We start from the raw sequence: 13712 nt of genomic DNA, 5'->3' as shown, positions 1-13712 counted from the left end.
AGCCCCAGGCTGGGGCTTGGCACACCTGGGATCTGCTCCGCACTCGGCTACATCACATCCCCCCATAGAACCAGGACAACGCCCCGATCTCCCGGGTACAGCGCTGAGAGCTCTGTGGCTGGACGCTGAGGGTGAGGGATTGTTCCTCTCTCTTTCAGCCCCCCCGGAAGCTCCATCCCTCTCCCTGAGCCCCCCACATCCTGTGTACCTCCCCGGGGAGTCTGTCACGCTCACGTGCTCCCCTCCATCGGGGGCACCAGTGGCTACTGGATTCCAGTTCTCCAGTGATACGGGACGGGGGATCACATCCGAGAGCAGCGGTGCCCATGCCCTGAACATCACGGGGCCAGAGGACTCCGGGTCGTACACCTGTGCGTACTGGATACGCCCATCCGGGCGAAAGATCCAGTCCCCAGAGAGCCGCCCCGTCTCCATCAAGGTCACAGGTGAGCTCCGTGTGCCCCCTCCGACTCCTGGGACATGTGTTATGGGAAAATCCCCTCTCCAGCAGGATGCCAGTTCCTACAGCTCCTGGGGGGATATTGACCCCCATACAGCCCCCTGGGGAGCCCCAGTGATCCGAAACTGAGCTGGCTTGGGGGATGTTGTCCCCATTGTGGTCTCTGGGGCCTCTGCCGCCCTGTGGGGAGTTTCACAGGCTGGGGTGGGAGCTCTGGGCCGGGAGTCACAGTTTGAAAGCCAGAAGGGCCCCCCCATCTACACAGGGAGCTCCCCAAACTAGTCCCTGGGGGACTAGAGCAGATCCCCTCAGAAACCCACCTGGCTGGATTGAAACATGGCCAGGGATGGAGAAGCCCCCACGCCCCTCAGTCAATTCCTGCCCCTAAAACCCTGCACCTTGGTTCCACCCTGAACTCGTCCCCCTTCGACCTCTCTTGCAGCCCCCCCGCAGGCCCCCACGCTCTCGCTGGACCCCCCGCACGCCGTGTATCTCCCAGGGGAACGGCTCAACCTCAGCTGCTCGGCTCCCGGGGCCCAGGAAGTGACAGGCTACAGATTCTACAAGCAACGGCCGGAGCAGAGCTCCGAGGAGCTGCCGTCGCCCCGGGGCGGACCCCGGCTGGAGATTCTGGCTGCGGTGGGGGACGAAGGACCGTACACCTGCCAGTACTGGAGCAGGTGGTCCAGACGGGAGCTCCCCTCGGGACTTAGCCAGCCCATCGCCATACGTGTGACGGGTGAGGCTCTCCCGCTGGGTGCTGTCGGGGAGAGCGGGTGGTACCCAGGGGCTGCATGGGTTCCCCCTCGTGAGCTCTCCATCCGCCCTTCCAGCAGGCTGTGGCTCATCCCCAGAATTCAGTGGTGGGGCTGGAGCACCAGAGACATCCCCCACCGAGCCACAGCCCTTTCTCCTCCTTCTACCCCATCTCTCACGAGCACCCCCTGTGGTTGGGTGTTTGGGCTCTTTCAGTTCTGGTAACCCCTGTCGGTGGTTCTCAGGAGGTTTTTTCAGTGACTCAGCTCTCTGGCCGAGTCACGCACACGGTCTGCACCAGAACAGATCCCTTCCGGGGTACACCGTCCACCAGGGCCTGTCTCAGGGCCCCTCTGGTGGTGTCTCTCTAGCCCTCCCTGGGCTCAGTCTTTAAGTAGACCCAGCCCTGCTATGGGGCTGTATCCCCAGGGCTTCCTCCCTGGAGACACTGTCTTCCTGCAGCCCTTCCTGGCTCATTCCCTACTCAGTCCGCAGGCAGCCAGGAGCTCCTTTCCCTCCCTCCCTCTGTCACTTGCTCTCCCCCACCCTCACTCACTTTCACCAGGCTGGGGTGGGGGTTGGGGTCCGGGGGGGGTGAAGACTGCAGCTGGGGGTGTGGGCTCTGGGGTGGGGCCAGGGATGAGGGGTTTGGGGTGCAGGAGGGGGGATCAGGGCTGGGGCAGGGGGTTGGGGTGCAGGAGGGGGGTGAGGACTCCGGCTGGAGGTGTGGGCTCGGGGGTGGGGCCAGGTATGAGGGGCTTGGGGTGCAGGAGGGGAAGCAGGGCTGGGGTTTGGGCTGAGGTACAGGGTTTGGGGTCCTGGTGACAGTTATCGCAGCTCCCAGTTAGTGGCCACCAGGTCCCTGCAGCCCCTAGGCATATGGGCAGCCAGGGAGGCTCCACGCGCTGCCGCACACCCACAGGCACCACCCCCACAGCTCCCATTGGTCATGGTTCCCGGCCAATGGGAGCTGCAGAGCCAGCATTTGGGGCAGGGGCAGCACATGGATCCTCCCTGGCTGCCCATGCGCCTGGGGCCACAAGGACCTGGCAGCCGCTTCCAGGAGCCGCGCAGAACCAGGGCAGGTAGGGAGCCTGCCTTAGCCCCGGGCCTCCATTGCGCCACCAACCGGACTTTTAACGGCCCGGTCGGCAGTGCCGGGGTCCCTTTTCAACCGGGCTTTCCGGCCAAAAACCAGACACCCGGCAACTCTGGCTCCTTCATTGCTCCCCCAGTCCCTGCCAGCAAACTCCTTGGTCCTGCTGCTCTTCCACCCAGGCAGCAGCCCTCTCTTCTGCCGCTCCCAGCAGCAACTACCTGCTGCGCTGTCCTGCCGCTCCTTTTATACGGCCCCCCTGGCCCTGCTTGGCCGTCCCTGGAGCCCCTCTGATTGGTTCCTTCCTCGCAACCACTCTAGGCCCCTTGGAGGACCTCTCCACTGCTCCTTTCCCGGGATGAGTGTGGTGGAGCCCTGAGGCCTCAGCAGGGGACCTTTGGGCTTAGTCCACCCCCCCCCCCCTCGCCTCCTCCTCCTGCGCGGGAACAAATCTCTGGACGCAGAAACAGGGGAAATTTCACCCCCAAACCCCAGGTCCTGCCCGTGGGGAATAACCCCAAGAATTGCTACTCTGAGCCGGGACCCATGTGCTGGGAATGAGGAAGGAGGAGAGAGACCTGGGGGTGTCGGTCGATGCAGGAGGAAGAGGGGTCACGGCCAGGAGAAAGGCCGACGTCACCCTGGGCTGGCACAGCCGAGGTGTCTCCTGTGGAGAGGGCGGGTTTAATGCCCGTGGAGAAGGCACTGGGCAGAGCTCAGCTGGAAGCCGGGCACGATCCTGGGCAGCCCCGTCCCCGAAGGAGGAACCCCGACTAGAGCAGGACCGATGGGATGCCCGGGGGAAGGGGATCCGGTCCCAACAAGGGATCCTGCTCCAGTCTGAATGCAGGCCTCGCCCTGCTGCCATAGCCCCGATCCCCAGGCCAGCTGCAGTCTCCCCCTCCCACCCCTCAGACCACCCTGGCCGTGACATCACAGCTCCCCCAGAGTGCCATGAGACCTCCACACCTCCCCCTCTGACCCCAGCACTCCCCAGCCTCCCGCAGCTGCTCTGTGACGGACCCGGAGCCAGACAGCAGGAAGCACTGGTGCAACATGGTACCCACGGGTGGGGGCCGGGCAGTGGGGCTCGACCCTGGGCTCTGAATCCACCGGCTCCCACAGCCTGACCCATGGCAGGTGGTGCTGATCATAGGGGCACACCCAGCTCTGCGTGTGGCCTGGCATGGCTGGGGGGATGAGGGCTGCCCTGTGGGTGGGGAGGGGCTCTCACCAGCGATCTAACAGGGTGCAGCCGTGTCACACTAGTTCTGGCGCTGGCCCTCCCCGGGGATCTGGGCTGCAAGGGGCGAATGAGGGGAGGTTTGGGGGACAGACTCACTGGGGGGCAGGCCCCGTCTCTGGGCTCACTGGTTATGAGCTGGGGGGTCTCATCCAAGCTGTCTCTTTCCCTTTCCCCCTCCCCATTCTCTCTGTCTACTCCAGAGCCGCCCCCTGCCCCCCGGCTCGCTCTGGCTCCCCGGCACCCCGTGTACATCCCAGGGGAGCGGGTGACCCTCAGGTGCTCGGCTCCCCATGGCGACGGGGTGGCCAGGTACAGATTCTACAGGCAGCGAGGGGGGTTGACCACTGACAGGGTCCCTGAGCCGACTGGGGGCGCCCGGCTGAAGCTAAGGGCTGAGACAGGGACGGCCGGGCTGTACGTCTGTGTGTATTGGACACTGCGCGCCGGGCGAGAGGTGCCATCCGGTGAGAGCCGGCCCGTCGCTGTGTCCGTGACAGGTGAGCTCGGTCTGGTCTCTGGCACCCCATCCCCCTGTGCCCCTGCACCATGTCCCCTCATCCACCGCACTCCAACTCCTGTTGCCCCTGCACCCCATCCCCCTTCCCAAGCATCCCAACTCCTGCCGCCCCTGCGCCCCTTCTGACCCATACCCCATACGCCTGCACCCCTGCACCCTGTCCCCTGTCGCCCCTGCACCCCATCCCGCTGCACTCCATCACTCCATCTCCCACCACCCCTGAACCCCATCCTCCTGGCTCTCACACCCCAAATCCAGTCACCCCTGCACCCCCGCACCCTGTCCCCCTGTGCCCCATCACCCTGTCCCTCTGCACCACGTCCCCCTGTGCCCCTGTGCCCTGTTCCCCATCTCCCATACCCCAACTGCCATCGCCCTTACACCCCAACTCCCATTGCCTTTGTATCCCATCCCTCTTTCCCCCAACACTCCAACTCCTGTCTCCCCTGCACTCCATCCCCCTTTACCCCAGCACCCCAAGACCTGTTCCCCCTACACCCCATGACTCTTGGACCCTGTCACCCTGCATCCAGTACATCCTTGCACCCTGTACCCTGACTCCCCTGCACCTCGTCCCCCTTGCACACCATCACTCCTGCACCCCAACCTCCCTGTGCCCCTACACCTCAACTCCAGTCACCCCTGCACCCCATCCCCCTGCATCCCTGCACCTGNGGTAGTTGGGTACCACAGGACTCTGGTGCAAAGGACTGTGGGTAACTTGGCACAGCAGATTCCAGATACAAAGGATTGTGAGTGATTTGGCTGTGGTGGGGAAGGGAATACAAATATGGGGCTGAGACCCAGCCAACTTCGGATTGGGGGAAGGACGGGGGATGGGACCCAGGCATCCAAGAAGCAGCACAGTGACCTCACCCCTGGGGGAGCCGTTCAGCTCCCAGACCCAGGAACAGAGAAACTGAGAGGGGGGATGGGACCCAGGCGTCCGGGATGGCAGGGTGCTCCCCCTTAGGGGGCACTGCAGCTGGGGAGAGACGGGGACGAGAAACTTCATGGAATCTCGCTTTAATTCAGTCTCTTTCCCTTCCTTCCCCAGCTACCCGCCGGCTCTCCACGTAAGTTCCTCCGGTCCCCAGGCCCCTCTGTGAGGCCGGGAGCTGTTTGTCTATGGGAGGGCAAATCTGTTCCAACAGGTCCCTCGATTCCCTGGGACTAGAACCCAGGAGTCCTGGCTCCCAACCTGCCCCCCGCCCCCACACCAGTAGGGCAAAATTATCCAATTCCCACCAAATTCTCTCCTCCTGCCTCACAGCCCCCCCACTGGTCACATTGGGAATTGCAGCCACCACCCTCGGCCCAGCTAATCCCAGCACTGCCACCCCACACCAGGCCGAGCCCCATATTGACCCCACCCCCAATTCCCTTCCAGGCCCTACTGGAAGAGCCAGGAGCTGCGCCGGTCGCGGATAGCAAGACGGTATGTAAGGGGGTGGGGTCTGGTCTCCCTGGCCCCACCCCCCCAGGGGACTGACTCTAGGGTCACCCCCCCAGCCTGGCTCGCTCACACCCTCTAGGGATGACACCAGCACATAGCGGGTCACACAGCCTGGATGGGGGCTGGGCATTGAGCTCAAGTGATAGGGGCTCCGGTCCGTGGATCCAGGTGGCCGGAGGGGTCAATCTATGGGGGGGTACGTGGCCCATAGAAAATAAAGGGGGGATTTCTGCAGTTGTGATGCCATGAATGATATGGGGGGGCTGGGTCTCATGTGGGGCATTGGATGGCTACATGCGCCCAGGGGCTCATCTCAGTGGGGAACACCAGAGGGAGCAGGGGTCATTTGGAGGGTGGGGGAGACCGGGGTGGATCTCAGGGGAAGATGGGGGGCAGAGAGACCAGGGTGAGAAAGAAGAAGGGTGAAATAGTGCACAGGACATGAGGGAGGTTGGGGGAATGAGGAGGGAGGGAAAGGAAAAGAGAATGAAGGAGGGAACTGGAGTATGACCAAAGGGAATGAGCAAAGGGAAAAAGGCAAAGACAGGAGAAATCGATGGAGGAGAGGGAATAAACAGAGAGAAAAAGGAAGAGAGGAGAAAAAGGGGGAAGGAGGAAGGAGGGAGAATGAAGGAGGACAAAGAGGATTATCGGCTAGGAAAGGAGGAGAGAAGAGAAAGTGACAACTCAGAATCCTTTGCAGCAGTGTGGGGAATTGGGGGTCATATGGGCTGAGCTGTCCCCACCCCCATAGAGTACAGAGGCCCCCAACAGCCTCCTGCCCCACCACTGAACCTCCGCTTCTGCCTTCGCAGGTCAGCCGAGATCTCCGGGGTAAATATAGGTAAGTAATGACTGCCCCGCCCCCACTGGGAGCAGTCCCCCCCCCCCCCCCCGAGGGACTCGGGTGCCAGTCCCAGCACCTCTGGGCACTAGGGGAATTTCTGACTGCCGCCCCTTGGTTTCAGTGGGATACGATGTTGCATTTCAAGTGGTGGGTTTCTCCCCGCACAGGCTCAGTGCACAATATCCTACATCGCTCTAAAATGGCTCCCCATTCAAACTCCTCGCACTGAGCACAGCAATCCTGAGACCTTCGCTTTCGGCCAAGGCCCCAAGGTCCACTGCACCCTGCAGGCTCCTGTTTAATGGCTGTTTCCCCTTCTCTTCACAGGTGGTGTCGCGGCAGAGACACAGTAAGTTGCCCCAATTCCAGAGGCCGATACACCCCTACCCCTCAGGGACTGGCTCTGTCTGTCCCTGGCGGGGATGTCCATGCCCGCCCACCCCGACAGACTGGCCCATTCCATAAGAACCTCATTGTTTGAGAGGGGCAAGGGGAACAGCCATCCCAGCCCGGCATCTGATCCAGGTAAATTTTCTAGGTCCCCAACTTCTAATCTATGGTCACGTAATCTGTGATGCAACACTGCCTCCTAGTGGGATGCGGCATCTTCTCCCGTAGGTCAAACTGGTAGGAACTGCATTGAAAACAAGTAGGCTTGGCAGAATTCAGTTTTCATTTTTCTGTAATTTAAATGGATAATATCAATGGGTATTTTTAAGTGTTCCCCCCGCCCTAATTTTTCCTCTTCAAATTGTCACAGTTCTAGGAAATTCTGAGCAGGGCTTAGACTCTAATTGTTTAAGGACAGGAGACATTGAGATTCAAGTTTCAGAGTAGCAGCCGTGTTAGTCTGTATCCGCAAAAAGAAGAACAGGAGTACTTGTGGCACCTTAGAGACTAACAAATTTGTTAGTCTCTAAGGTGCCACAAGTACTCCTACTGAGATTCAAAAAGATCAGAGCTCGCTAACCACTAAAACAAATTGCCAATGTCCCATGTTAAAAAAGGCAAAGTCGATATCCTTAAAGCAAACTAATCAATTCTCAGGAAGCATTTTTCTTACTTTGCCTATTTGTAAATTTTGATCATCATCAATGGAAATATTTTTTAAATCCGTTTGTGTGTGTACGGCAAAGTTGATCTTTGCCGATGTTGACCAAGGAAAATCTAATGCTCCTACAATGCAGCCTACAAATGAAAAAGAGAACATGGAATGAATGAGTTTGAGAGGAGATGAATGAGAGAGAGGATGAATGAGACAGAAGGAAAGAATGAGACTAAAGGAGCACATGAATCAATGAAGGAAGGAAGTAGAAGAGATGACTGGGAGACAGAGAAGGAAGGGGTGTGTGAAAGAGGGAACCAAAGAGAACAGAAAAGTGATTATGAGAAAGAATGAATGAAAGAAAATAAGAGGAAATGACTGAGAAAGAGAGAGAGAGAGAGAGACTGAATAAAGGAAGGAAGGAAGGAGAAAATGACCCAGTTTGCAAAGAGGTGAATAAGAAAATAAGATTTATGAATGAATGGGAATGGATGATTGCAAAAAACAAAAGCTATAGTAACCTTGAACCAACCACCGCACCCACCTACTCTATCCCCAGTGCCATTCCCCCGATGACCCTACATCTTCCTTCCCTGGGATCAGAACCCCAGCCCTGCTCAGCAGACCCTGCACCACCACTGATGTTTGGTTCTCTCTCTTTCAGGCCCGTGTATGTCAACATACCCTTCAGGGCCGGCACAGGTGAGTAACACTCCCAGGTGCCCCCACAGTTGACAGAGACACATACTCTGCTGGTTGGAGACATGGGGACTGGAACCCTGGGGCAGGGTCCATAGGCGCCAACTCTGTGGGGGCTCCGGGGCTGGAGCACCCACAGGGGAAAAATTTATGCATGCTTAGCACCCACCGGCAGCCCCCTGCCCCAGCTCACCTCCGCCTCCGCTCTGCCTCCGCCTCGTCCCCTGAGTCGGCTGCGTCCCGGCTTTTTCCCCCTAGCTGCCAGTGCTTGTGCCGCGAAGCAGCTGTTTCACGCGGTTGGGAGGAGGGGGAATGTCGCGCGCTTGGGGAAGAGGCAAAACCGGGGCGGGGATTTGGGGATGGGGTCCAATAGGGGCAGGGAGGGGGCGGAGTTGGGGCGGCACTTTGGGGAAGGGGTTGGAATGGGGTCGGTGTGGGGCAGGGCCAGGGGTGGGGTTCATGAGCACACACTGGCGCCGAGGAAAGTTGGCACCTATGGCGGGGTCTCTGGGGCACTTACCCTTTAAAAGGGGAATTTCTGACAGCCACACTCTGCCTTCCTTGTGGGTAACTCTAATCTGAGGTTGCCACGTAGTGGTTAAAGATGGGAACCAGAGCACAGAGGAGATATTTGCCCTCTGGGCTCCTCTGGGAGACCAGGCTGCAGGGCAGGGAGATGATTTGTTGTGTGATTAGCTCTGCAGCAACGGAGCCATGATGGGCAGGTCCAGCCAGTGACCCACACCCAGCCGGCGTGGCCGAACAACCCTGGAGGGAAGCCTGTAATTGCTCGAAATCCCCAGAAAAGGGGCAAGAGAGAAGAGGATGCAGATGCCAGGGTAGAGCGCAACTCCTCGGTAAGATCCGGAGAGCGCACTCCCCCTCTGAGCCCCACATCCTGCTCCCTGCAGTACAGCGACCCCCAGTGCCATCCTGGGGCATTGGGGTCAGCAATGACTGCATGGGGAGATCACCCTCTATTGCACCTTCACCCTGCTCCTTACAACACAGCTCCCCTGTCACTGCATAGGGGTCAGCAGAGACGCCAAGGGGAGAGCCCCACTTCTGAGCCTCCCATCCTGCTCCCCACAGCACAGTGCCCCCTAGTGCCACACTGAGGCATTGGGGTCAGCACAGACTGCAGGGGGAGAGATCCCCTACTACACCCCCCATCCAACGGCCTGCAGCAGAGCACCCCCTAGTGTCCCACTGGGGGATTATGATCTGCACTGAGCAGAGAGTGCCCCCATCGAGCCTCCCACCCTGCTCCCTGCAGCACAGCACCACCTAGCTGACATGAGGCCCTGTCTTTTCTGTCCTAGGAGAGCAATATCATCTATTCCACACTGATTCCCCTTAGCGCCAGGGCCCAGCAGAGAGGAGGAAAGTACATCTCGGAGGATGTGGTGTACAGCGAAATCCTCTGCAACCACCCCATCCCGTCACACCCCATGCTGAGAACACCTCGCACAATGCCCCATCCCCCCAACCTTCCCTTCCCTGCAAACCCCACTAACAGCCACAAACTTCTTCCTCTTGTACTTTGAATGTAAGGGGTTGGGGGGGCTGGCAGCCAGGACTCCTGGGTCCTATCCCAGCTATGGGAGGGGCAGGGCTGACTCTAGGTTTTTTGCTGCCCCAAGCAAAAAAATTTTGGCTGCCCCCCCCCCCCGCCCCGGGCTCCCTTCCCCCCCCCCCAACCCCCACAACTGCACCCTCCTTCCACCGCAGCCCTGGGTCACTGGTAATTCCCAGGGCAGGTCATTCAGCAGGAATTTTAGATGTGCACAGAACACAGACAGGATTGGTTCCCATATGGTTACAGAACTGCAGTGAAGTGGAACAATTTTCAGCTTGTGTGATTGAAGGATATCTGGGTGCATATTATAAGACTGTCCTCCATAAATGAGGAAAAGTTGAGGTGCCTTTATTATTCTTTTGTTCCATTCCATCTTTCTATGGGGAATGTGCCAATGCAATATCACTGTCTTCCTTTTAAACAAACAAAACAAACTAAAACTAAAAAAAAAACAACAATGGCTGTTGAAAATACCAATTCCAGTCCTAATAACCACTGGGAAGCATTTCTTGCTCAATTTATTCTACTTTTTCTACAGCAAGTCACAGTGGATCAGTAGATTTGATTTGGGAGAAATGAAGCAACAGCTGCTCAAATTGAGCGTGAGCACTCCTGAATTTTGAGGGTGTTCAAATCTGGAAAGGAAAAGTCAATTTCTGCTTCCATGGCTCAGAAGTGTAAATCCTCCTACGTGCCTGGTACTGTATCTAAAGCTGCCAGGTCTAGTAGAGCCTCCCCTCCCTTACTTTTCATTTTAAATTCTAGTGGGATCCACGTACCTCCCTTGCTAGGCTTCAGATAGAGAGGGGCACTGTCTATTTAGTCCACCCAATTCCTTCTTTGGGGGAGAGTCCAGGGCTGGGGCGGCAGGAGGTGCAGATGGGGGCCAGAGCTGGGGCAGCAGGGGGTGTGGGCGGGGGAGAGTCCAGGGCTGGGGCAACACGGGGGGGGGGGGGGAGCCCAGGGCTGTGGGTGGGGGGCGGCAAAAAACCTAGAGCTGGCTCTGTCCCTACCATTCACAGCAAGCTGCAGCACGAGGTTTCAGTTCCACACTCCTTCCCCCTCCCTTTCCTGTTACTAACGGCCTAGGGAATGCTGGGAAATGTAGTTCTTTCTCTGCTCCAGGGCTGGCTCTATAGACAGGGAGCTAACCAAGGAACTACAGCTCCCAGAGCTCCCTGTTGGTTCTCAGCTCCCATGCTGGATTCTTGCGCCCCTGCAAATATGCCGCCCCAAGCAACTGCTTGCTTTGCTGGTGCCTAGAGTTGCCCCTGGGGAGGGGAGTGGGGTTAGTGGGTTAGAGCAGGGTGTGGGGCTGGGAGCCAGGCTCTGCGAAGGGAGTAGGTTAGAGCAGGGAGAGCAGTAATTCCTAACACTTGGGTTATTTTCAGCATACGGGTTAGAGGAGGGAGTTTGGGTTGTAATCTGTCAAAGACAAGTGTTTGCAGAACTATGTGAAATAGTCCAGAGGGGCCCCTAGCCCTGCATCTGTTCCAATGCACATTGCGCCCTTTTCTTGTGGGAAACCTTCTCTTACAACGGGACCCCCTGGATATTATTACTCCTGTTCCTTCGCCGTGGAGTTCTGGGTCTGTGTTTTCAGAAATCCTTTAAACAAAATGAAATCAAATTGGTTTTCATTAAGGGGTTTGATAGGGGAGTGGCCTCAACACATACCCAGATCTCATCCCCTCCAGCAGGGGGCAGAAGGGAGGGACACACACACACGGCTGGAGGACAGCCTGGGAGCAAGAGATCTATGCAACATCCCCAGCATCAGAAGAGCTTCCCATACTGGGATACGTTAATCGAATCACTGGAATGCAGCCAGCTCTGGGGTGAGGACTGACCACTCTTTAACACAGTTAGCGCTGCCCCTCCAAAGGGATCTTCATCCGGGGCTGAAATGCTGCCACTTCTGGGGGATGGTTTGACAGCAGTTTAGCAGCGTGAGGGCAAATGCTGCAAAAAGAGATCTTGCTCCCAGCACCAAAATGCAGCCACTTCTAGGGTGGAACGTGGCAGCTCTTGAAGAGCTGCCCAGCAGAGCTGCTCGGGAGATGGGGGCATGTAGAATCCTGGGTCCAACTGAGGCTGCAATTTGAGGGAGGCAAAACGAGTTGTGAAAACGCCAAGGGATCTGTGATGACCACTACTGGTGAACGAAGGAGTATTTCATTTTAAACCAGACAGCACAGCGCCCCCTAGTGCCATGCTGGGGAATTGGGGTCACCATTGACTGCAGGTTGAGAACACCCCCTTCTGAGCCCCTGCCCTACTCCCTGCAGCACAGCGCCTCCTAGAGACGCACTCAGGGATTGAGGTCAGCACCAACTCTGAAGGAACAGCGCCCCCTACAGGCTCCCCTGCCCTGCTCCCGGCAGTGCTTTAGAGATCTCCCCTCCGAGCACTGACATCACCCATGTGTCTCTCCCATACGCGGTGGGATTGGACCACGGCACGGGAGGCTATGCCAGTCTGAGTTCCTCCTGGCCTGCATGGGGGTCTTCAGGCTGAGCAGGGGAGTCCGGACGGGGCGCTGCATTCCCCAGATTGCCAGCTCGAACGCTCTCCATGAGTTTGCTTGATAGCTCACAACAGAGAACTCATTCGCTTTCCTACGACTGAATCTCGCCTAGTGTGTTGCCTCGAGACAGCTTAGCCAGTGGCCAAAAAAGGAGGAAGCTGGGACATGGAACTCCTGGGTTGGATTCCCCCCCCTCCACTGAGTCATGTGCCTCAGTTTCCCAATGTCTAAACTGGGAATCACGCTTCTGTTACACGGGGATTGTCACAGCTGCAAACTGTGGTGAGATGCTCAAATCAAAGATGTCGGGGGGGCACCAAAGGATTAAATCTCACCATCCGTTGCCCTGTTCACACTGTGGAGAAACTATTTCACTTCAGCTCCTCGAGGCAGGGCTGCAAAGGCAGTGATGGCGCAGCGCGGGCGCGGGGGGGTCTATTAATCCTCTGCGACTGCAAGGGCACCAGCTGTTTCTCTGCGGCTGTGAGGCTTCCTGCATCGGCTGGCTCCCCTGGGCTGCTGCGCCCTGTGGTTTCCTAGGCCAGGGCAGTGGCTGGGTTGCTACTGGGACCCGCCCCAATGCACCGGGCCTGTGCGTCCTGCCCTCCGTGTGATTAAGGGGTCGACGCACACCCCACGCTGGGTCCCCTTCCTGCTCATAGACACAGACATGGCAATGGCTACTGCATTGGCGTCCCATTCCCCCCACACACACACACACAGAGCTGCAGCCCAGTGGCAGGGCTGTGTGATCCTGTACGCTGACCATCCCCAGCCGAGAGACCAGGCCAGCCAGAGCCGGAAGCAGGCAAATCAGGGTCCTCTGGACATACCGAGATCTTCCTGCAGTTTTCAAATGGGCTGACGGGTCATTTGCTCCAAGCCACCTCTCCCTATAGTCCCTTCCCCTCCACTCCGCACCTGCCCCTTCTCCCCAACCCTCTCACTCCCTTTAGCTGATCCCCTCCTTGCTAAACCCACCATCACCCTCAAAAACAGCCATGCCGTCAGCTGCCATCCCATTGATCTCTCCACTCGGGGTGTCCTACCCCTTCCCCCGCCCTGTGGCCACCTGCTCTATTTCAATCCATGGCCAGTCCTTAGACCCAGCTGAAACAGGCATAGTGGGGCAGGTGATATCGGTTATTGGACCAACTTCTGTTGGTGAGACACACACTTTCAAGCCACACTGAGCTCGTCAGGTCACTGAAGAAACCTCCATCTGGGTTAGTGTAACGGGGTCGGCACCCACCTCTCGCGAGCATCCCCCCTGGTTGGGTGGGTCCATGGTCTTTAAACCACTCCCAGCCCTGCCTTCGGGCCGTACCCCCACAGCTTCCGCCCTCCAGGCAATGTTTTTGCCCTCTTACTCTGTTTTGGCCCCAGTCCTCAGCTGGGCCTCCTGACAGTTCAGTCCCCTTCTGCGGGTTTACTGATGTCCAGTTTTAGGCCCTTCCCAGTGGCCTATGCTGGGGGGCGGGCAC

The 13712-nt window shown here is 58.2% G+C and overlaps 1 long non-coding RNA gene across 1 annotated transcript; it reads left to right on the top strand.

Annotated features, from left to right (window-relative positions):
• The first annotated feature begins 6343 nt into the window (after positions 1-6343).
• LOC117885356 lies at positions 6344-8972 on the top strand. The gene is made up of 4 exons (XR_004647796.1): positions 6344-6375; positions 6706-6727; positions 8088-8125; positions 8819-8972. It is a non-coding gene; the product is annotated as an uncharacterized LOC117885356 (long non-coding RNA).
• Positions 8973-13712: the final 4740 nt, after the last annotated feature.

This window comes from Trachemys scripta, chromosome 12 (genome assembly GCF_013100865.1).
Source record: "Trachemys scripta elegans isolate TJP31775 chromosome 12, CAS_Tse_1.0, whole genome shotgun sequence".
Taxonomy (NCBI): domain Eukaryota; kingdom Metazoa; phylum Chordata; order Testudines; family Emydidae; genus Trachemys; species Trachemys scripta.
The sequence above is the reverse complement of the archived record's forward strand: the minus strand, read 5'-3'. Positions and strand labels throughout refer to the sequence as shown.